The 22912-nt window shown below is 38.8% G+C and overlaps 1 protein-coding gene across 19 annotated transcripts in view; it reads left to right on the top strand.

The window, feature by feature from the left end:
• KIAA1217 (KIAA1217 ortholog) overlaps positions 1-22912 on the top strand; it is a 221920-nt gene that overhangs the window by 140072 nt on the left and 58936 nt on the right. Inside the window, exon 1 of one of the 19 annotated variants that reach the window (XM_058184042.1) lies at positions 1280-1458. The exons of the other annotated variants lie outside the window; for them this stretch is intronic. The gene's annotated coding sequence lies outside the window, so the exon portion shown is untranslated. Of the gene's footprint in view, positions 1-1279; positions 1459-22912 lie in introns of those variants that run through there. 19 annotated transcript variants of the gene reach the window in all.

The raw sequence follows: 22912 nt of genomic DNA, 5'->3' as shown, positions 1-22912 counted from the left end.
AACAGTAGCGGTGGGAGGCTCCGCCCACCTGCTGGAACATCATTACTTCCCATTTTTTACCCCCTCCGCATGCACAGAAGGCTCTGAACATGTGCAGAAGAGGCATGAGCATAGCAAGCACATGTACATGCACTCACATTCCCGAACCCGTAGCGAAGGTAAGTGGATTTCACCGCTGGTGCCACTGTATTCTGAACCAAGTTTCCAAGCAGCTTCAGAGGCAGCCCATTTAGAGCTCATTGCAGTGATCCAAATTTTATCATGATGTTTTGATTATTCAATCAATATAGATATCACCGGGGATTAAGAGTCAGATTGCCTCTGCATTGATTGATTAATAAATCCTTGTTCCCTTAATGGTCTTAGGATCCAGACGGATTTGAAACAAGATTTTGAATTTAATCATAGGAATCCTTCCCATGGGAAAATGCTGTTGTTTTGAATTCTTAAGGGAAAACATGATTGGATAATAATTTAAATATTGGGCATTAAAGGGAGCCAGAAGGAAATAAGGGTTATAATTAAAATGGGACATCTCTTAAATTTCAGCCTCTTCCAAGGCAAACTTTATTTTAACACTTTAATGCAGTTGATACCATCAACAGAGAGAGATTGATTAAACTGCAGCCAGATACTTTCACAGAAAGGCATGAAGGAAATAAATAAGACCAAAAAGGCAAGATGGAAATCTTGTTGCTGCTGTTGTTGTTAGGAGGAGGAAATCAATATAACCAGACAAATGCCTTGGATCAAGCTAGAGTTTTTCATAGTCTAGGATGGATCATAGCCACAACAAATGGAAGAATTATGATGCCAGTGACTTTAGAATTCCAATATGGAAGCTATATTTGGCAGGCAGAGCAGATATTTAAGTAGTTAGAATAATGTAGTCTGGTAAGGCTGAGGTTTGTTAAAATGCATTTAAAAGGTCCCATATGTGCTTTGCATATCCTCCTGGTAATAAAAGTTGGTTTACTTTAAGGGAAGATAATTAACACATGTTGGCTTTCTATAAACTGGTTAAAGGAATCAAAGCTCATCTTTCCCACTCTGTTGTCTGCTTTTGTGTGTGGAGTTGTGTTTTGTTACTGAGAGGTTATGACAACATTGGCCTTACTGTATTTATAAACATCACATGTTTCTCTGCAATGGTTTACGGTGTCTGCCAAGCAGAACACATGGAAGAAACATTTCTTGTTAGCCCAGCATTGGTTTTGGTTATACGTATTTCCGGAACACAGAAAGGAAAAATATCTTCCAACTTAGTGCAGCGATAGCAAAAGGCTCTCAGTCATTCAGAGGAAGTTGCTCCCTTAACAGTTTTTGTTATCTTTTTGGCTAAAACTCTTCTGCTAGCAGGACATAAGCATGATACTGTAGTTCAGGTTTGGCAGATAATGAAGAACATAATTTAAATGCAAAACTTCTAAATAAAAGGAGCAGACTAGAAGATGTAAGGTAAGAAGCTTCAGCAATTGAAAGACTAAAATTTGGAGAGTAAAGGATTTATAGATTTAAAAAAAGATTAAAAATGCAATGGATATAGCTTTGGGGAAAGCAAAACATTAATTTTATTTAGAGGTAAAATGAAATGTTGTTTCTTAGATTCAGAAACTGTTAGAATATATACCGGTAATCTGTTCTCATTCTCCAAAGTTGTTCAGATGCAGGTATTATTTTTGGAATTAAGTTTGTTAAGTAAAGCATTGTGAGAGCTGAAATGGAAAATAATAAATAATGGGTAGATTGTTAATTATTTGCAATTAACAATTATCTCAATCAAAAAGTTCCAGTTTTCTCAAAAGTGGCTATTTGAAACAAAACAGTAATCTTAAATTAATAAAATGAAGAAGCAGTGAACTTTTTGGAGTATAATCTACAGATTTCTCAGTAGTGTCTTTTTAAATAATTTATTAAATTTATCAGGATATAAAATGCAAAAGAAAATGAAAATAGTGGGACAATGGCAGGAGTGAAGGGAAGAGAAAGAAAGAGGATAAAGTGGAAAAAAGAAAGAAAAATATTGACTTTAGATTCTTAAGGGAAGTAGAATAAAATTATAACATTACAATCTCAACTTTTTACATTTACATATTTAATATGTATTAGCCATTTCTATAACAACAAACTCAGCAAAACACAGAGTCAAAGATTCATTTTCGCACTGGTATTTTTTTAATGGATGAAGAAACAACCCAAAAAGAAGAAATTCTATTTTGCTTTATATTTCACACATTGCTATGCTGCTCTTAATAGGTTTCACGGAGTAGATGAAAACAAAATGAGAAATTAAAATTTACTACAATATCAATGTGAAAACAAACATAAATTCTGTTTATGTTGGGCTTTTGAATTTAACTAATAATTCCTTTTGTAACCATGGCTATAATAAAGGATCGAACTCTTTTTCAGATTTTGTTACAATTGCATGTGCCACTCCAAAATGAAAATAGGTAAAATTTTAAAAAAGAAAGAGATTCTCTATTCATCCTCTGCAAATATATAGATTTTTTATTTTCTTAATGTTGGCTTTTTAAAAAATAATAATTTTTTTTTGAATCAGTGGGTGCCATCTGGTGGCTTGGTGAGTGTTATTGCATCTATGGATGCTATATTGCTACTCCTGCTGTGTAAGGGCCAAGAGTAAATTTACAGATGGTAGGACTTTTGGAATATTCGCAGCCAATTCTATTAATAACAGTGAGATGAAATCCACATTATGACACTGCACCATATAGGAAGCAAATTTTTTTTAGAGCATAAAACGTATGAAGAATGGTTGCAGGAATTGGGTATGTTTAGTTTAACGAAAATAAGGACTGGGGTGATATGATGGCAGTGTTCCAATATCTAAGGGCTGCCACAAAGAAGAGGGAGTCAGCCTATTATCCAAATCATCTGAAGATAATGGATGGAAATTAATCAAGGACAGAAGGAACCTAGAATAAGAAGAAATTTCTTCACAGTTAGAACTATTAATCGGTGGAACAACTTGCCTCTAAAAGCTATGGGTGCTCCAACACTAGAGGTTTTTAAGAAGAGATTGAACAACCACTTTTCTGAAATGTGAGCAGGGGATTGGACTAGAAGACCTCTAAGGTCCCTTCTGAACTCTGTTATTCTATTTTTCTGTTTTTGTTGATCTGTTTTTTTATTGGAGAACTCCAGGATTTTTTACTTCCAGATCTCTTCAAAGTAAGGTTTCCTGCTTGAAAAGATAAGATGAATTGATCTTCTTCGTTTCGGCAATTAAAGTATAATCTTGAGGGTTTTATTTTTCAGTTGCTTTCAATAGATGTAAATCATTAACAGAACAGTTACATTGTTATAAGATGCAAGAGAAGAAAGGTAGTATAAAATGGTTGTGTGCTAAGGTCGGTATTCAATAGATAAAATCTTTTGGAGAACACTGGAAAATTCTTCAGGAATGTGGCAATCTGGCTGTTCAGGTGATCCGGAAATAAACCAGATCTGGAAGCCATACTTATTGCCAGAAAGTATTGGTCCATCGAGATCAGCACATTCCTTAAAAATGAACATGTCACATATGTTGCTGAGGCTCTTCCATAGGCTCAGCAACATATGAGCCTCTTGCATAGGCTCTCAGCAGTTTAAAAAGCCCTTTGAATTCAGTATATCTTGTTTTCAGGAAAATTCAGAAAAGTACACAAACAATCTGAGGCGGTAGTAAAATCCAGGGTTTTTTTACTACCGGTTCTGTGGGCGTGGCTTGATGAATATGGCAGGTAAGGATACTGCAAAATCTCCATTCCCACCAGCCAGAAGTGGTATTTGCCAGTTCTCTGAACTACTCAAAATTTCTGCTACCGGTTCTCCAGAACATATCAGAACCTGCTGGATTTCACTCCTGATCTGAGGGAAATCTCCATGAACCCAGCAATGTATGTGTTGAACTGATTTCCTGGCACTGTGCATTTGTTCCTTGTGGAAAGAGTCCCCTTTCTCCTTAGAAACAAAGAGAGGCAGAGAAATGGCAGAACATTCATGACATGTACACATATTAGTATATGTGGTAGAAATTGTTACACCTGCAAATGTATTCAAATACAACCAGGAGAACATTTCCTTTCCTTTCTCCGTGCAGGAAATGTATTTGAATATATAAATCAATGGAATATGAAAATAACAGTGTGTAATGGTTCAGTTGTTTTCTTAATAATTATGCCCATCATCCTAAAAATACCTATTTTTCCAAGATTTATTCTGTAAGGTAAGTTTAGGTCCTGGATTTAAATATCTTCCTAGATCCTTCTTCAACAATGAAACCTATTATTTCTCTCTCTTCAAAATGTAGTCCTACAGCTTTGAATTAGACAATGTTGTCCAATGTTGTCACTCATGTTGTCTTGTATTCTTGTATAGACAGCACCAGTAGAGGCTAAACCAATTTCGTTGTGTACATGATGTACAATGACAATAAAGGCTTTGAACTTTGAACTTTAGACTTTCTTATACTGACTTAACTAAGCGGAACATTATGTTGACAATATCATAGTCCACACACAGAATCCCTACTCCAGGGGTGTCAAACTTGTGTCATCATGTGACGTATCACGACTTTTTCCCCCTTCACTAAACCGGGCATGGGTGTGGCCAGCGTGTGACTCATCTGGCCTGTGGGCTGCGAGTTTGACAGCCCTGCCCTACTCCATTAAAAAAAGTACATATAGAAATGCTGCAGCTATTCAGCTGTGGAGAAATAGATTAATTAAATGCCCCCCAAATGGCCATTTCTTTATAGTTGTTTGATATGTTTGAGATTGGTCTAGCAATAAAAATTATTTCGCCTCTTTTTTTTAGTGAAGGCCTGCTTATCAATACAGAACTGCTTTAGATGCATGTGTATGGAATAAAATAAAGATTTGTGTCATTCTTTTCAGATGAAGGGTCATTGTACTTTTAGTAGATATTATTTCTAATTAGAAAAAACACTGTAGATGAATTAACTTCATCATATTAAATATTCATACAAAGCCATGTTTAGGGAACATGAGTAGATTAGCTGTTTAAGGCCTTGATTCCCTCTGTTTACAACTTACCTTGGTCAGAACCGTGACATTATCATGATTTCATGTGCCATGTACATGGAGTCACTGCAAAATAAATAATCTCAATTCGCCTCCACACTCCAGATTAGAGTGTTTGATTTTCCTATTAACATTTGAAAATAATCTAGATTCTAGGGTTTGGTATCTATGATAATTCTGGAATAAAACTAGAGCAAATAGAGGAGGAAAGAACAGGTAAGCCAGAGAGCAACTCAAAGATCAAATCATAGTTTGGCTTTAAAATCTCAAGTAGAAAATGGAAATCCCAATCAAAATCTTAAAATACTTAAAATACCTGCTACCAACTAGGAAGTTAGCATTATTTACTTTAACTGTCGGTATCTTTCAAATTTCTTTTTTTTTCCCCTTTGGGTCTCACAACTGGAGCTATTAGTAGTAAACCTCAGATCTTTGTCATTCAAACTATGTGTTTTGTAGCTGAGTTGCCTTCTCAAAGGAGATTTTCTGAGCAAACGTGTAAAGATATAAATAATACTAATCTCTACCTGTAGTTGTTTTCTCAGTCTGTGGTTATTTACAAACATTGTGCTGACCATAAGCCATGGTTTATAGCCACAGTGATGGAATTCATGCCTCATGCTAAGCTTTGAACTATGCTTATTAATCCCCATTGGTTTATAAATCACCATGGATCAATGCATCATCCTGTCCTAATTGTCAGAATTGAAGAACCCAGAATAAAAGAATCACCTGTCTTTCTCAAGGGTGTAGAGGAAGACCTCTATTTACAACCAAAATTCAGACCAGAATTTCCATTGCTAAGCAAGGTGGTTGTTACATGACTCCCGGCTAATTTTATGAACTTTTTGCCATTGTTGTTTAAGCGCATCACTCCAATCTTTATGCAAATTCGGCTTCCCCCATGGACTTTGCTTGTCGGAAATTGGCTGGGAAGATCATATACCGTGACCTGCCCTTAGGATCATAAATAGAGGCTGGTTGCCAAGTGTCCAAATTTTGATTATGTGACCATAGGGATGCCTCAACAATTCTAAGTGCAAGGACCAGTTGTAAGTCCCTTTTTTCAGTACAATTGTAACTTCAAATGATTGCTAAGTGATTGGTTGGAACTTAAGGACTATCTGTACATCTATCATAGGTATAAACCATTGGTAGCCCTGGACTATTTATTTTCTTTTAGTGAAGTGAAGAATGCGGGGGAGGGGGAAATGAGAATGAACTTCAGGGTTCTTATTTTAATTATAAAATTTGACTGTGGCTAACTAAAAGGTAAAAAAAAGTTGGGTGCAAGTTTTCATTGTTCTATTTGTTTCACAGTAACCTGTTCCATATTTTTATAATACAAAATGCTTGATAATGCCATTCCATACTGAAATGCTTGTGTTTCTCCTTGTTCTTGTTTTAATAAACTGCAAGCTGCTTTATAGCTTGATTTGGCTTTGGCAAAGTATGGAGCCAAATATGCAAGAACAACTAACCCACCCCCATCCCAAATGCTGAGTTAGTACATTGGAGTGCCAGACAAGCCTGGATTTATTTTGATTTGCAAGATCAGTTACTAATGTGATATTCTTTCCCTCTTATTTCTTTTTCTAAAAAAAGAAATCAGAAGTCTGATGTGCTGTCTCTTTGGGGCTGAAAAAAAAAGTTAATATTTTTCATAACTGCATATTTTGGAAGAGGTTCCTCTGAGATCTATAGCCAAGAGGATGGAGGGTTGTGGTTACTATTTTATAAAATCATGGGATTTAAAGGTTGAAGATCGTCAGCTCTCCAACAGTTTGTTTCAGGCAATGAAGAAAAAACAGTAGGAATAAAAAACAGCTTGTTTATGAAGGAACTCTTTGATCAGAGTTCATAAATTGGGTGGGAAAATATACTAATAAAAGAAAGACCTTTTGTTATATAATCATCAAATTTATTTTCTACCCCATTCCTCAGTTAGATTTCAAAGCATCCAATCCTGAACTCTCTGAAAATACCTGATCCAAACTCTTACTAACCCACCCGATTCCGCTTAACATCATCAAATTTTGTGTGTTTTAATACTAGCTTCTCATGCTGACATTCACATATGCAGATTATAACATCTAGCAACCTTAGATACTTATGTCTCTTTTTTTAAAGACACAAGCTAAATTGTTTATAGGGTTTTACTTGTAAGTAGGGAACCCTCATAACATCAACCTGCATATGGAAATCTGCAGGAGACAGATTTTTTTTAAAAAAAAAACTTTTGCTTGTTGGGTACATTGAAATGAATACTTTTGGATATCACTCACACAGTACAAAACATTCCTTTGGAAATTGTTCTTGAACCCATTCTCTCTTTTTAGAAAGACATGCCACTGGAAAATCTCTTTAAACTGAGAAAACTATGGGAAAATATTATTCTGATTATTGAAACACGAATAGACATTTGCCACGTAACTACTATTAAGAAATTTTGACAAAGTACCAAGATTTTTTCATGACAAGATCAGATTTGTTACCCTTAAAATATAGGTTAGCTGGACATAAATACAGTGATATCTGAGAAGGAAACAGTGCTGCCAGTGCCAATGTGCCAGTAGATACATACAGTAACCACCACGTTTCTTCCTATTTGAGATTTTCATTTTAAAAAATGCTGATGATGTTAAAAGAAAGATGTCATACTGTGAAGCAGCAGCAGTAACTCTTTCCCAATAATGCCTTTGATTGCCAAATACATCCAATCAGTTTTCATAGAAAATAAAAATGAATGGTTGATTAGAAAACAGCGTTTTGTTTGGAATGATATCTACCTGTCTAGAAAAAGAAAAAGATAAGCAAGCTAGTCAGAAGCATTATGAAGTAGGGGGAGCAAGAGAAAGCAGTCACTAAATTGGCTATTCCTCCCATGGCTATTATGGTACTTTGTGTATTGGGGAAGTGGAGGGAGAAATCCCATAGTAGCTATTCTTTGAAAACACCCTCAATGTATTATCAGATTTTCAAATGTCCCCGTTAGACTAAAAAGGTTCGCGATCCCAGTATTGCCATTTTTAAAAGTTGAAAAGAAGAAGAAGAAATCTTGATGGTAGAAGCATGTGTACTATTTCTTAAACTAATGAAATTAAAGTTTTGGTTAACATTCCCTTTTGTTAAAAAAAAATTACCAAAAAAGAGTCACAAAGATGGGTCATTTGATGGCATCCCAAACTCTCATTTTATATATTGTTCTGGGCACCTGTCTGCACAAAAGGTGAAATAGATGGAAAATTCTTCTGTGGCAGACCTTGTTTTTACAATTTTTTTCTGGGGAGGTTTGCCTGCCTCCAAGAAGATATATTATTATATCAGAGTTGGAAGGGACCTTGGAGGTCTTCTAGTGCAACCCCCTGCCCAGGCAGGAAACCCTACACCATTTCAGACAAATGGTTATCCAACATTTTCTTAAAAATTTCCAGTATTGGAGCATTTACAGCTTCTGCAGGCAAGTTGTTCCACTGATTAATTGTTCTAACTGTCAGGAAATTTCTCCTTAGTTCTAGGTTACTTCTCTCCTTGATTAGTTTCCACCCATTGCTTCTTGTTCTACCCTCAGGTGCTTTGGAGAATAGTTTGACTCCCTCTTCTTTGTGGCAGCCCCTGAGATATTGGAACACTGCTATCATGTCTCCCCTAGTCCTTCTTTTCATTAAACTAGGCATACCGAGTTCCTGCAACCGTTCTTCATATGTTTTAGCCTCCAGTTCCCTAATCATCTTCGTTGCTCTTCTCTGCACTCTTTCTAGAGCCTCAACATCCTTTTTATGTTATGTTTGAGAAAATAAATAGAAATGAATCAGTCAATTTTCAATTTTTAATCTTTATCACAGTTCATGTCAAAATTATTTTGGAATATATATTTATACAAATTTCTACAAATATCAGTATATATTTTGTGGTTTTCATAATATTGAACAACAGAGTCTGTGCAGTACCTATGACTTCAGTTATGTACGTAAACTCTGTAGTTCATACTTTTTGATTAAACTTTGTAGATCACCGAATGATCCATCACATTTTTCTATTTTCCTCATTCATCCGTATCCATTTATTTTGCAGAAACTGAGGCATTATTAAATCAAGATAGTTTTTGATAATACTAGTAGCCAAAATGTTGGATAAGTTTACAAAACATATTTTTTTCATAGTAAAATTCAAGAGAAATATATCTTGACTTTCATTATGTGTTCCTTATTTATTTATTTTATTTAAATAATTTAAATGCATTTATTTATTTATAACATTTTTGAGCTACCCATTCATCGTAATTCCTGCCTGGTATACAAATGGGTTTAAATGATGAATTGTAGTCTATCAATTTAACCATATTAAAAATATTGGATTTCTGCAAAGTTTTACTTCTCATCTTCGAAAGGTGCTTTATGTGGTTCCTGTGTACAGTGTCTTTAGTAACAACTCTTCCTTTGGGGATTGTAAACTGTGGTAGCAACAATCTAGTTCTAGGGAACATACATCTGATTTAGGGTGTTTAGATGGATACTGTGTTTGTGCCCTAAAAGTGTGTTCACATTCAACCTTGGAGCACTGCATAACCTTAGAAACTAATAGGGATAATAAAGCAGTGCAAAGATCTAAAGCATCCTGAAGAACATTTGTCCCTCTGATCATTGCTGAAGAACATCTTCTTCCATTCTTTGTCATGGAAGCTGGTGTTATTGGAGTTGAAATTCAAAAGCAACTGAAAGACCAAATGTCAGGGGCTACCAATTGTAATGCATTGAGTGCTGCCTTCTCCAAAAATCCTTATATCGTCCTTAAGGTCTAAGTAGTTATATGTGGAAGGAGATTCTCATTTAGATAAAATGGTCTGCAAATCTGTAGGACATTAAATATAAAATCCCCAGGAAATAATTTTTGATGTAAGCCTATGGGGATTGCACCAGATGAGAACCATCTTTCGTATACAAGACATAAATCTGTAGCACACCATTTCAGCGAAAGACTATAATTTAAAATAGTAGCTCATAAAATCTCAAAAAGTTCAGCCATGCAATCTCTGCAATTAATTAAGCCACAGAGAACATTCAGTAATCTAAGGCTTAGCCCACACACCAAAAATAACACAGTCCAGCTAAAAACAAATTTGGAACAAGTGGCTCTCCAAAGTCATTTTGAAAAGCCAGAATGCTTAGGTCAGTTGTACTTCTCAGGAGGAGGTGGGAGGGAGAGAGTTCTACTTTTTGACCTCAAGAAGTTGATTTTATGAGCTCTCAAATCAGTATGCAACTCAAGCGATGTTGAAACATAGAAAAGCTCTTGACAATATAATGTAAAGAACAAATAGAAGACTTTGAAGAAGTGGCAAACATGGCACAGAGAGAGGGTGAGGCCCACCAATACAGTTGAATATGGATGGTGGTAGTGGGTGTTGTTGTTTTTGGGGTCAGGAGTTTTGTTGTGGTATGGGGTTTTTTTTTAATTTCTTATGTTCTTAATTTTTTTTTCTGAGAGCCACCCAGGATTATAAACACAACATGAGCAGCTACATGAGTCTTATAAATATATAAAGAAATAATTTTAAATAGCTGCCAAAAGCCTGGGTAAAAAGAAACTATAAGTCTGAACTTACCAGAGCAGAGTATACCAAAGCGGGGTGCCCTAAAGACTTTATTAGCAGGGAGATCTGATCTCAGATTTCAAGAGTCCTTTGATCTCTTATGAGTCCTTAATGCCTGAGATACTTTGAAAGACCTTAGTGAAGGGAAGACATATATTTTCCACACAGAAAGTGTCCATTTTTATAATTGGAAGATTCCAGGCATGTTGTTATACAGCAGTGAAAGTACACATGAAGAAATTAAATTTTGATTCCTGGCCTGAGTATGTTAAGTGAAAGCAGCATTCCTTGGTTGCATCTTCAGGAACATTGGCCTGATCTTGTGAATAAATCATGGTCACCAAGAAAGATTAAGGATCGCTTTTGAGCTTTTGGTTCAAAATGCTAAGAAATTATTCTTGAAAGGAGAATTGTGACATATTGGACACCAACAAAATTTGCCACGAAAATTTTCATGGGTGTATCCATTAAGTCTCCAGGAGTCAAACATGAGAGAGACTTTGCTATAAGAATTCAAAGCAACATATCTGAAGTCACTCCTCATTTTTATTCTCCTAAAATTTTCTGAGATAAGTTAACCTGAAAGAAAATAAGTGGTCAACTGTTTCGTAAACTTCATGGGATATTCAGTCTCAATCCAGTCCAGCTGCATTGCTCAGACCACACAGAGTTGGCTGTATGTCACCAAGTATAATTTAGTTGGCTGACAGAAGTTTGAAAATAATAGTGTCAGTAATTCCAAGCTGCTTCTGTACTTGGAATGGGAAAAGCAGTCCAACTTTCTCAACCTTCTGGCTGTCTTGGTCCAGCTCTGATGAAGACCATCTACATGGAGAGAACAGAATGACCTACTATCCAGATAATTTGCTGTAGCAGTTCCAAATTGACAATAATCTTCTGATTCGTTTTGGTTTCTCTCTCATCTTGCCAAAAGGGAACTGTGTCAGAAAAACTAAAAGTAGACACTTGGATGAAGCAGTAATTTCTGTCTGTCCCCAGAGATCTATTCAACCTTTCAGATATTTAAAAAAGAAAGAAAATCCAAATACAACCAGCAACAGCTTTGATGTGCTTGTTTTAAGGCAACTAACGGCTAGTAGGCCGAAAGAATTTACATCCAGCAGTGTAGATTAGACAAAAGGGGATATTGTCAATTTGTAAATATAATTACATAACTGTGGTTTTTTAAAGAAACTTGAAGTATGCATATATGTGTGTAATACAGTAATTGTTCATATTGACCATCCAATTGTGTGTGGTTAGCATGGTAAGTAGTTTGTTGTGCTTGCATTATCTTCTCAATTATCTTTGAAAACTGAAGGAAAAGAAATGGCAACATTTTAAGATAGTTGTTCAAACATACATACATTTTGTCTTCCCTTTTTCTTGGTGAAACAAAAAAACGAAGCCCTCCAAGAAAATAAAAATAGATGCAAAATGAATGCAAGCAAGGATGACCCAACCCAGCCACTTGCTTGGCCAGCCAGGGGTAAAATTATGCAGCCTGGTGCTGAGGAGATAGCACACATATACTTTGAACTAAATTACTCTCATGGTTGGCTAATTACCATGAGATATTTGTGGCTTTCAAAAACCCCAGACCAAAATGTCTTGTTTTTGTTTCTTAAACATGTTTGATTTAGTTTCAATGCAACTGAACCCAGAAGGGCATTGGGGCTTCCTATACCACAAACAGAATTTCTTTAGCATGCCAAAGAAACTGTTTTCACTGAAAACAAGTTTTTTTCATGATAAAGCAAAGGAATGGAAAAAGACGGAGTGGAAGAAGGAATGGAAGATCAGCAAAGATCAGCAGTGGGCAAATGTGAGACCCCCTCAAATTGATAGCACAAGTGAAAGGAATGTTCCAGAGTGAGACAGAGGTCAAGTAAAATGTCTGCTGCACTTGAGAATCAAGGGGACAAAAGACAGCAAGGAGAGCAGGGTTCCTCTTTCAAGCCCAGGATTATGAAGATGAGTTGTGCCATGAGACTATTGTTATTCTCTTCTGCTAATGTACATGCCTGACATCAACAATCAACTAAAATTAACAGGTTGCAAAGTCCCAATACAATTTTTCTCATTTCTTTGGTTTTAATAACTGATGCTCAGCTTTATTTTAATGGGATGTTGTTGTCATTGTCACTGCCTTCAGGGCATTTGAAAGAAATGCAAATGTGAAAAGGTATTTCTAATTGTATTGTATTCATGATGGTGTGTAGTCAATGAGACTAGAACAGGGTGGCAAACTCGATTTCATTGAGGGCTGCATCAGGGTTGTGTTTGACCTCTGGGGGCAGCTGTGCGTGGTCTGGATGGGCATCGGTGGAGTGGGCATGGCCATCTCAATGTCACTCAAGTGGGTGGGGCTTGGGGGATACATGGCTTCCAGCAGAGGAAGGCGAGACCAGGGAGAGTGCCAAATCCTTGTCCTCAAGAGGAACCTCACCATCCCTTTCAGGCCACGTGGAGCCTGGGATGGTGACCGCAGGCTGTCCAGAGCCCTAGACAGCAGAGGGCAAGCTCCCAGCCTGGACCTTGAACTCCCAGGGCACCAGGACCACACAGCACAGCACAGCCCCACTTCCCCAAGAGGGTGCCTGACTGCACTCAAGGATGCTGCTGCTGTGCTCACTCTCCTTGGCCAGATTGCTCATTATGTGTGCAGGAGAGCAAAGTGTGTGTGTCAGAGGGAGGCCCACTCTCTCTCAATGCAAGGAGACCTGGCTTTGTAACCACAATATCCTCAGCAATAAGGTGGGAGACCACCAAGAGAGGTCAGGAGGAGGAGACAAAGAGATGGCAAAAGGGCAGCAGGACTACTGGTGGCCAAGTGCTAAGGAAGGATTTCCCTCAGACCCTCCCTCCCTCTCATTATATCCTTCTTTCCCCCTTCCTTCTTTCCTTCCTTCCTTCCTTCCTTCCTTCCTTTTCTTCTTTTTCCTTTCCGCCTCATTCTCCTTTCTTCTTCCTTCCCCTCTTTCCTTATTCTTTCTTCTTTGCTCTCTTCTCATCTTTCCTTCTTTGTCTTTCCTCTTTCCTTTCCGCCTCATTCTCCTTTCTTCTTCCTTCCCCTCTTTCCTTATTCTTTCTTCTTTGCTCTCTTCTCATCTTTCCTTCTTTGTCTTTCCTCTTTCCCTTTCTCCTTTCCTGTCCCTTCTTGGATGCTCAAGTGCAAAGGGGGAATCATTTCACTTTTTGCTTTGTTTTACTTTTAGTTGGCTTTGCTAGTCCTCTGCCAGCGAAAATGGAGGGCCCCATTTTCAGTCACGGTGGCCTCCTGCAGTCCTCTGCCAGCAAAAACAAATCCGGGGGGGGGCATGTGCATCCCCCAGCCCTGTTTTTGGCCATGACAGCCTCCTGCAGCCCTCTGCCAGTGAAAACCATGTGCACCCCTTGAGCTCCGTTTTCACTAGCAGAGACACCGTGGGCTGGTCCTTTGCTGTTTCCAGGGCGGCTCCGCAGGTCAGATATAAGCACCCCGTGGGCTGGATGCGGCCCGCAGCCCTTGAGTTTTACACCCCTGGACTAAAATTTTAGTAGGAGAGTACAAATTGCCAACGTGTTTTTGGAAATGCAAATTAAGAATGTTTAGAAATGCATGTCTTGAGAAGAAAATAGGTGTACTGTGTACTGAATTGTACATTCTTTATCTCTAAGCTCCAGATTTTCTAGGGAGAACATGGAGAATTTTTCCCTTTATCATTACTCCAGCATTCCTTTTTGACTAGAAGCAGCTCCAATTTTGCATGACCTGCGTTGGTCCTGAGCATAGAAAAATGGGCAAAACAGCTCTTTCCCCCCTTTTTAATTCATTGGATGCACATCAATGTCAGAAAAGTTGAATCTAAGAACTTAAAAACATTTGAGGTTTTCCAGTTAATAATCAGAGCCGGATTAGCAGTTTCACATGAATTTAGCCACAAGTGCATGTAGAACATCTGTTTCAACATTTCCAGTTGGGAGAAATTCATGTTGCATCTACATGTGCTACCCAGATGTTCCCCCCCAACTCAGCGCTGAGGTTGAACATTTAAGAATACTGTTGTTCTCTATTAAACTTTCTAAGGCACACAATAATTTCCAGCAATCCCCATAAGCAATCCCAGTGGAATATGTCAAATTCTGTTATGTATATTTTTTTAGTCATTTGTAAATGTAAACATTAAAAGTTCAATTATTGTACAACATGGAAAGTTTAACTGCATATTTGCACCTTGTGGGTGGTTTTGTTACAGCTCCTCCTCCTCCTCTCTTCCTCCATCTTAACTTGCCACAGAAAATATTCACAGACCAATGTCTGTCTGGATTGGCTGAGTGGGTCTTTAAACATTTAGTAAAATTGTGTAACTTCTTCCCAGTTATTAGTTATGTTATGTTAATGGTGTAGATGTTATTGCAATACAGGTATCTTTAGATTTTTCAGAACCTGAATTACTTTTAATTCCAATAATTTTCCATCAGATCCTATTTGATTTTTTGCTATATTTGCACATTTTCTTCTGTTGTTTGTTGGAGTGTCCAAAGAACTCGTAGGAAATTGAAGATATAATCATTTCTCTGATAATTACATATATGCCCCCCTCAAAAAAAATCTAACAGATATAGCTTTGCTTTTTCTTGACTTTGTCTCATTCCCTATCACACTTTCTTTTCTCTTGTTAAGGCAAGTTAAAGTATACTGTGGTAGGAGGACATGTTGATATTCTAAATACATGTTAAGCTGTGTTTAGAATTCAACCGTACTCAATAGTTGAACCTTCAGGATAGAAAACTGGAGGTCAGAAACCAGAAACTGGACTCTGAGCCCATGTTTTGCTTTAGGGTAGTGGCTGAATGGTTATCACCTATTCCCAGAGGATATTTGACTTTGAGTTCTTCTCACAGGTCCAGTGGGTGAGAGATTTGCTCTCTTCTGTTGCTTGAAAGGCCAGAGAGAAGGAAGAAATTCTGTAGTTCTATTTCCTGACAATAAAGTATAGAGGCATGGGGCTACAGAATTCGACTATCCCTCTTTCCTCTTGGGAAATAAACCACTCTCATAAGACTAAATAAAACACATAAATCTGCTGCTGCCACTGGCCCAAAAGCCACACAGCCGAGGACCTCAAATTCTCAGCAGCTCCAGAACTACCCCTGAGGATTTTTGTACTCTTTTCTGCTCTATAAGATATGCAGATATTCATAGTCTATTTATGCACGTAACAATTGATGTGTTTACAAAAATCCATATTGGAATTACGTTCTTTCTCTGATGGAGGCAAAGAAAAGGCCTTGAAAGTAATGGCATTAGGCCCGCAAGAAGATAAAAAAGTTGACTTGCATCAGGGGTGAAATGCTCCCAGTTCAGACTGGCTCGCCCGATCCGGTAGTGATGGCGACAGGTGGTTCGGAGAACCAGTAACAAAAATCCCTGGCCCCATCCCCTGCCTCTGCTGAGCCGCACCTTCATCAGAGGTGTTTTTTTTTTACTTTTAAAAGCAGTTTTTCTTCAGCCGAAAACATGCCTTTAAAAGTTAAAAAAAAAAGCCTTTGATGATCCTGCGGCTCAGCTGAGATTGTCAGAACCCTTTAAAAGTTTTTTTTAACAACCTCTTTGACTGAAGAGGTTGTAAAAAAATGGTTTTAAAAAGCTCTTCTGGCGATCCCAACTGATCCTTGTAGCTTGTTGTAGCTTGTTTGCTATAAGCTCTTCAGCCAAAGAGCTTGTAGCAAACCTCCTTTTAAGAGGTTCTGGGCTGCAATGAAGCACTTACCTGATTACTGCTCCTTTCCAGCTAGGAAAGCCATGCTTTACATCAGTTGCATCAGCTAGCAACTGAATCCGCCTGCCTGAAATCTGCTGGAATCTGCTGCTTTGCTGGCTGAGGACCTCTGGGAATTGAAGTCCACAAACCTTAAAGTTACTAACGTTGGAGACCCCTGATCTAAAAAATATAAATTAAATAAAATAAAATAATAAAATAAAATAAAATATTTGTGCAGCTTTCTGAGATTTGGTGTGTTTCTGTAGTGTTTCACTCTAACTTCACAAACACACAAAATCTCACAAAGCTGTATGTGGCATTTTATGTGTGTGAGAGAGAGAGTCAGTTGTGTTATGTTGTGTGTGTGTAAAGTGTGAAAGTTGGTTTTTGAGCTTTTTGTGGCTGTGTGAGGTTCCTGCCTGTTGCAGGGGCCATTTTGGGTGAAGTGCAGTTGCTTTTAGATTGTGTGTGAGTCAGTTGTGTGGGGTTGTGTATGTGTAAAGTGTGAAAGTTGGTTTTTGGTACCTCTTATTGTTTTGTATACTTTGTTTATTATTTTTATTCTTTATTGTTATTGGCCATGCCCATCCAGTCATCTGACCAAGCCATGTTCACCAATTAAGCCACGCCCACAGAACCGGTAGGGAAAGTTTTTAGATTTCATCCTGACTTGCGTGTTCTGTTGTGCTTTTCTATAGAAGTGTGAATTCCACCCTTTCCAGAAATAACATTTATCTGAATATGACTACAGTGATTCAGGAATGCCTGATTCTGTTTGAATGCAATCACCTGGTTTTAACTAAGAATAAAGTCACCAAAGGCCATCTTTTGGGTGATGTAAACAATGCTGAGACTGGAGTGCATTCAAGATCTTTTTGAAATGTTCTCATTCAGTAAATTTATGTACTCTTATGCACACTTAATTGATGACCACTGGATCCTTATTTGTCTGATTAGTTAAATTCTTCTCTCATTATACAGATAGAGACATTTCTTACTTAAGAACATTTTCCATATTCTTTGTTTTAAATTATCAGCATATACAAACATTACATCACAAAGTGGCATTGGAAAGCAGACTGACACCAAGATTTATTGGCTTTGTTTTGTTTTGGTTTTTACGCCTTCTTGGTTTTTTTACCGTAGCTAATATACGTATCATACATACTTCCAACATTTTATGAATTGTTGTTTTGCAATTAATCCCTAAATTTCTCATTTGAAAACCAAATTAAATGTGAGACATGAGGCATATGGTTGGATGAAAGCAGCTCAGTCAGCATCTACTTTAAGGGTCTGGAAGTAGAATGGGGTGTAGACCCACTTCTATTTTTCTCCTTCAAAATAAATCTTTCCTGGTTCATAAGTTACTGCAGTACCCAGTACAGAAAAATGAGTCAAAATAAACTCACTTTTATTTCCCTAAACCAGAAAGATGCTACAATAAATAGATTTGTTCCCTGTTATTGATCCTCCACTAAAAAATGCTTGCTTTAAAGTAAAACACAATTAAAAATATATTCTACTTTACCCAGGCAGTTCTTTCTTTATTCTTGAATCATAAAACTTTTATCACTATCTCAAAAGCCTTCAGGCGCTGCAAACTCTTCTTCTTCCTAGCCTATTCCTGCAGGTGCAAGGTCCGCTTTTTGGATCAATGAGCGCCACTTTGCACAGTCAGCTACGCCTCCAGGGCACAGGCCCGCAGCTTGCATATTTTATTGATAATGCCTTGCCATCTCTGTTTTGGTCACCAATTGGTAGGCAGTCATGGCCACGGTGGAAGTCGTGCTCTCTGGACATGTCCATAACAATGGAGTTGCCCTTCTATCATCTTCAGGCACTGCAAACTGATTAATTATAATTGCTACATAAAGTTTTGTCCCTGTATTTTGATCAGTTATAATTTAATAACCTTCCCCTGATCCTGTTTCCTTAAAAACCTGGCTCTTCACTCAGGTTTTAGGTACAGGACATTAGTGGAGCCTGATTTGGATTTCTGCACTGCATGGATTGTGAAGTTTAATTTTAGCTGACAGCCATAAAAATTCACAAAAGAAGATAAGTAAGTAAATCAATAAAATATCATAATCTCCAGAACATAATAGCATTCAGGCAAATTAACCTTAAGTTGCTTAAAGAACACTTGTGCTCATGTTAGGCTAAATTTGGGCTGAATAGTTTGATGAAATTCCTATTTGAGTTCATGATGCTGAGGATTACCGTATTTTTCAGTGTATAAGGTGCATCGGAGTATAAGACGCGCCTTAATTTGGTGGGGGGGGGGAGCAAGAAAAAAAGAATTCTGCCTCTGCCTACCAGCATCAGGATCAGCAGCGTCCTCACTTCCATTCAGATTTTGATAACGGGAGCAGCCTGGGAAAGTGTGGAGGTCGGGACTTGTTTGGCAAAGCAGGCACTGTAAGGCACTGCCACCCAAAAACACTGTTGCTGCGATCTCTGCCACCTGGAGATCTCCGCTGCTTCCCCAGTTCCAAAAATGTGGTGTGCAGAGGCAAAGAAAGAACATCGCGTTTTTGGATGGTTCCAGGCAGCAGAGATTTCAGCAACAATTTTCGGGTGGCAGCGCCTTGCCTTACATTTCCTGCACAATGCCCAGCAAGCCATCAGTTTCTTGAAGATGCAAGACCATTTTCATGAGGACGCACAGCTGTGCGAATTGCATCAGGGAGGAAAACGTGATGCATGGAAGCAATGCTCTTGCGAAGCGGGCACTTCTGCATGGGAAGTATAAGGCTAGGTGGCTCGCCACCCGGCCTGCCCCTTCTCCAGATGACCCAGGCTGAGGGCAGTCAGGTTCTGCTCCTAGCCTAGGAGGCGGATCTGGCCAGGAAGAAAGAGAAAGAGAGACTGTGGAAAAGGAGGAGGAGGGCGCACAGCTCTGCAAATTGCTTTGGGGAATTGAGGAGGAAAACACCAGAAAACGCAATGAATGGAAGCAACGTTCTTTTTCCTCCCCGATTGCCTGAAGCAATTCTCAAAGCCGTGCACCCTCCTCCTCGTTTTCTGCAGTCGGCTTCTGCTCCTGGCCCGGGAGGCGGATCTGGCCAGGAGGAAAGAGAAAGTGAGACTGCAGAAAAGGAGGAGGAGGGTGCGCAGCATTGCGAATTGCTTCGGGCAGTCCGGGAGGAAAAAGGGCATTGCCTCCATGCATGGCATTTTCCGATGTTTTTTTCCTCAATTCCCTGAAGTAATTTGCAGAGCCGCACGCCCTCCTCCTCCTCCTTTTCCACAATCTCACTTTCTCTTTCCTCCTGGCCAGATCCGTCCCCCCCAGGCTAGGAGCAGAAGCTGAATGCCCTCAGCCTGGGTAGTCTGGAGAAGGGGAAGGCCGGGCGGCGAGCCACCTAGCCTTACACCTCTCGCGCAGAAGTGCCCGCTTCACACGAGCATCGCCTCCATGCATTGCGTTTTCCTCCCCGATGAAATTCGCAGAGCTGCGTGTCCTCAGAAAAATGCAGCAGCAGGAATTTTAGGCCAGTTCCAAGCAGCACCCTAATGTGAGGATCCCCGCCACCTGAAACCACCAGAAAATGTGACACACAGAGGCAGATAACCTCCGAAGGGCAGGGGATGCCCTCAGATTTTCACCCTCTTTTGCGGGGTAAAAAGGTGTGTCTTATACACTGAAAAATACGGTAGTTAGGAACACACCTACACAGTGGCAGCTATCTCCATACTCTGGTTGAAATTTGAATATAGCTTCAGTCAATGCTTTTTTCTCATGCTTTTTTTCTTCATTCCACCTTCTCTTTTCAGGCTTTCTATCACCATATTTTTCTGATTAGATACAACTTGTGCTTCATTCTAGCTTTTCCCAGCTAATGGCTTTTCTTAAGTTAGCTAAGATTTTGCTGAGATTTTGTTTTCTGAAATCAAGCTTATTTGATCAGTGTAAGTTTTATTAAGCAGGTTATGTTTGGAATGTTTTACTATTAATTCATGCACAGCTTTCAGTTCAGTAGCACACAAATTTCTCTTCTCCCTGGGCCAAGTACTACATTAATAGCATCACACATCTAAAATAAATGTGTCATGTGATTTGGCTTTACTTCATGGAATGACATCCAGTGCCTATTCACTATCCTGGCAGAGGTAATTCATTCTTTATCCAGGGGGAAGTGCCCTCAAATACATAGTGGCTACAACTTCCTAATGGCCACAGATTCAGGAGGCAAAGACTAGGTAACATTACTGTATTCAGAATCCAAAAGAATGAAGCAAAGATAGGAAAAAAGAACCCTGATCTTCTATCATCAATAGAATAACCCTCACCTCTTCCAAACATAACTGTTGAAAAACACTGGCCTAAAGTTTTGTTGCCAGATCAGATAGATCTACATATTTAGTGTGCACTCTACTAAGGAATGAGTTACAACTGCACAAAAACCTTGCAGGAGAGATCCGGATGCTTTAGCAATTTGTAGAATTTTTAATCCCTCTACTTACCCAACACTGAATGGAATGTCAGGTTCAGGTGCTGTATCAATTTTTAGTATTTCATTTCCCTGCTGAACAGTATGGGATTTCTTCTTTCAAAGAGACATGAATAACAATGGCATCTACCGCAGTGCTGGTTCTTTTTAAGAGAAGGTGGTAATTCATGATCCACTATTACTGCTTTTATTTTGTTCGTCTCTCCAAGGTGTTCAGAACAAAGCAGCACTCAACACTTCATCTAATTCTGAAACCATTCAGTAAGCTAGTTTTGTATCATAAATGACTGTCTCAATGGGGGATTTTTCTCCAGACTACTCTTTTCCTCCTACAATCAGAGAAAAGAAAGGGGTGACAGTGTTTCACACTACAGAGAGAATTTTTCATTGAGCAAATTGCTACTGACTTGCTTTATAAAGATAGAAAGCAAAAGAAAAAATATTTAAATGTGTTTCAACAGTTTTTATTTATTTACTTCAAGTTTCTGTGTTGCTAAATTCCTATAAACTCTAAGCAACTTACAGAGTGTTAAAATATAGAATGAAAAACATCTAACATCAACCAATATATCATGTAGGCACTGCTCCCTAGAGTAAGCTAAATCTCCATATCTCTAGATGCATGAGCCTCTATAGCTGGATTTTCTTCAAGAAATGGATCTTTAGCCAACCCTTTTTTTTTTCTAGGGATGCGGTGGCTCAGTGGCTAAGATGCTGAGCTTGTCGATTGAAAGGTCGGCAGTTTAGCAGTTTGAATCCCTAGTGCCGCGTAACAGGGTGAGCTCCCGTTACTTGTCCCAGCTTCTGCCAGCCTAGAAGTTCGAAAACATGTAAAAATACAAGTAGAAAAATAGGGACCACCTTTGGTGGGAAGGTAACAGCATGCCGTGTGCCTTTGTCATTTAATCATGCTGGCCACATGACCACGGAGACATTTTCAGACAGCCCTGGCTCTTCAGCTTTGAAACAGAGATGAGCACCACCCCCTAGAGTGGGAACAACATATGTGCAAAGAGAACCTTTACCTTTACCTTTTTTTCCCTATTCATATTTGGTCAACAAATTCAGTATGGAGAATTTTCCTAGGTACCCAGATCCTGAGCCATGAAAGGCTTTAAAGGTGACTACTAGCATCTTGGATGTTTATGGTCTTGTCTTAAGCTGAAAGAGAAGATCTAACAGATTGAGAGTCTGCAGAACTAGCAGTCAAACACCTGCTGCCATTCCAGAAGAGACAGACTGGGCAGTTGAAATTTGATTCGGATCATGAGGGGTCAAAGCTTGGCAAGGCGCCTCACCCAAGAACACCCATCAGCTACAAAACAGTGAGCAAAGGAAATCTGTGTGATGGTGTGAAATGAGAGAGCAACAATCAATTCACATCAACATTGAAGCTATATAAAAGCAATCTATAGGGCCTTGCCCTTCTGTTAGAAACAACCCAACAATTCTAGACTTGCATTCCTGTCACTCTTCGTCCTTACCCTATATTTGGACTCTTAGCTTATGGGATTTTGTGGCTCCAATCCTGGGCAGTACAGCACAACTCTTAAGGCTGTGAATCTGCTTGCTTTCAGTTGCTCCCAACTGAACTTATCTAATTGCTTATCCAGTTCCTGCAATGAATGTTGGTCTCAGATTTACATTAATAATGGTTATTAATAAAGGTAAAGGTTCCCCTCGCACATACGTGCTAGTCATTGCCGACTCTAGGGGGCAGTGCTCATCTCCGTTTCAAAGCCGAAGAGCCAGCACTGTCTCCATGGTCATGTGGCTGGCATGACTCAATGCCAAAGGCACACGTAACACTGTTACCTTCCCACCAAAGGTGGTCCCTCTTTTTTCTACTTGCATTTTTACGTGCTTTCGAAACTGCTAGGTTGGCAGAAGCTGGGACAAGTAATGGGAGCTCACTCCGTTACACAGCAGCACTAGGGATTCGAACCGCTGAGCTGCCGACCTTTCGATCGACAAGCTCAATATCCTAGCCCCTGAGCCATCGTGTCCCTTATAATAATAATAATAATGGTTATTACTTGTATTTAATTATTCTTGCCTATAATACTT

The sequence above is a fragment of the Ahaetulla prasina genome, chromosome 4, assembly GCF_028640845.1.
Source record: "Ahaetulla prasina isolate Xishuangbanna chromosome 4, ASM2864084v1, whole genome shotgun sequence".
NCBI classification, from domain to species: Eukaryota; Metazoa; Chordata; class Lepidosauria; order Squamata; family Colubridae; genus Ahaetulla; species Ahaetulla prasina.
This window is presented reverse-complemented; position numbering and strand designations above follow the sequence as displayed.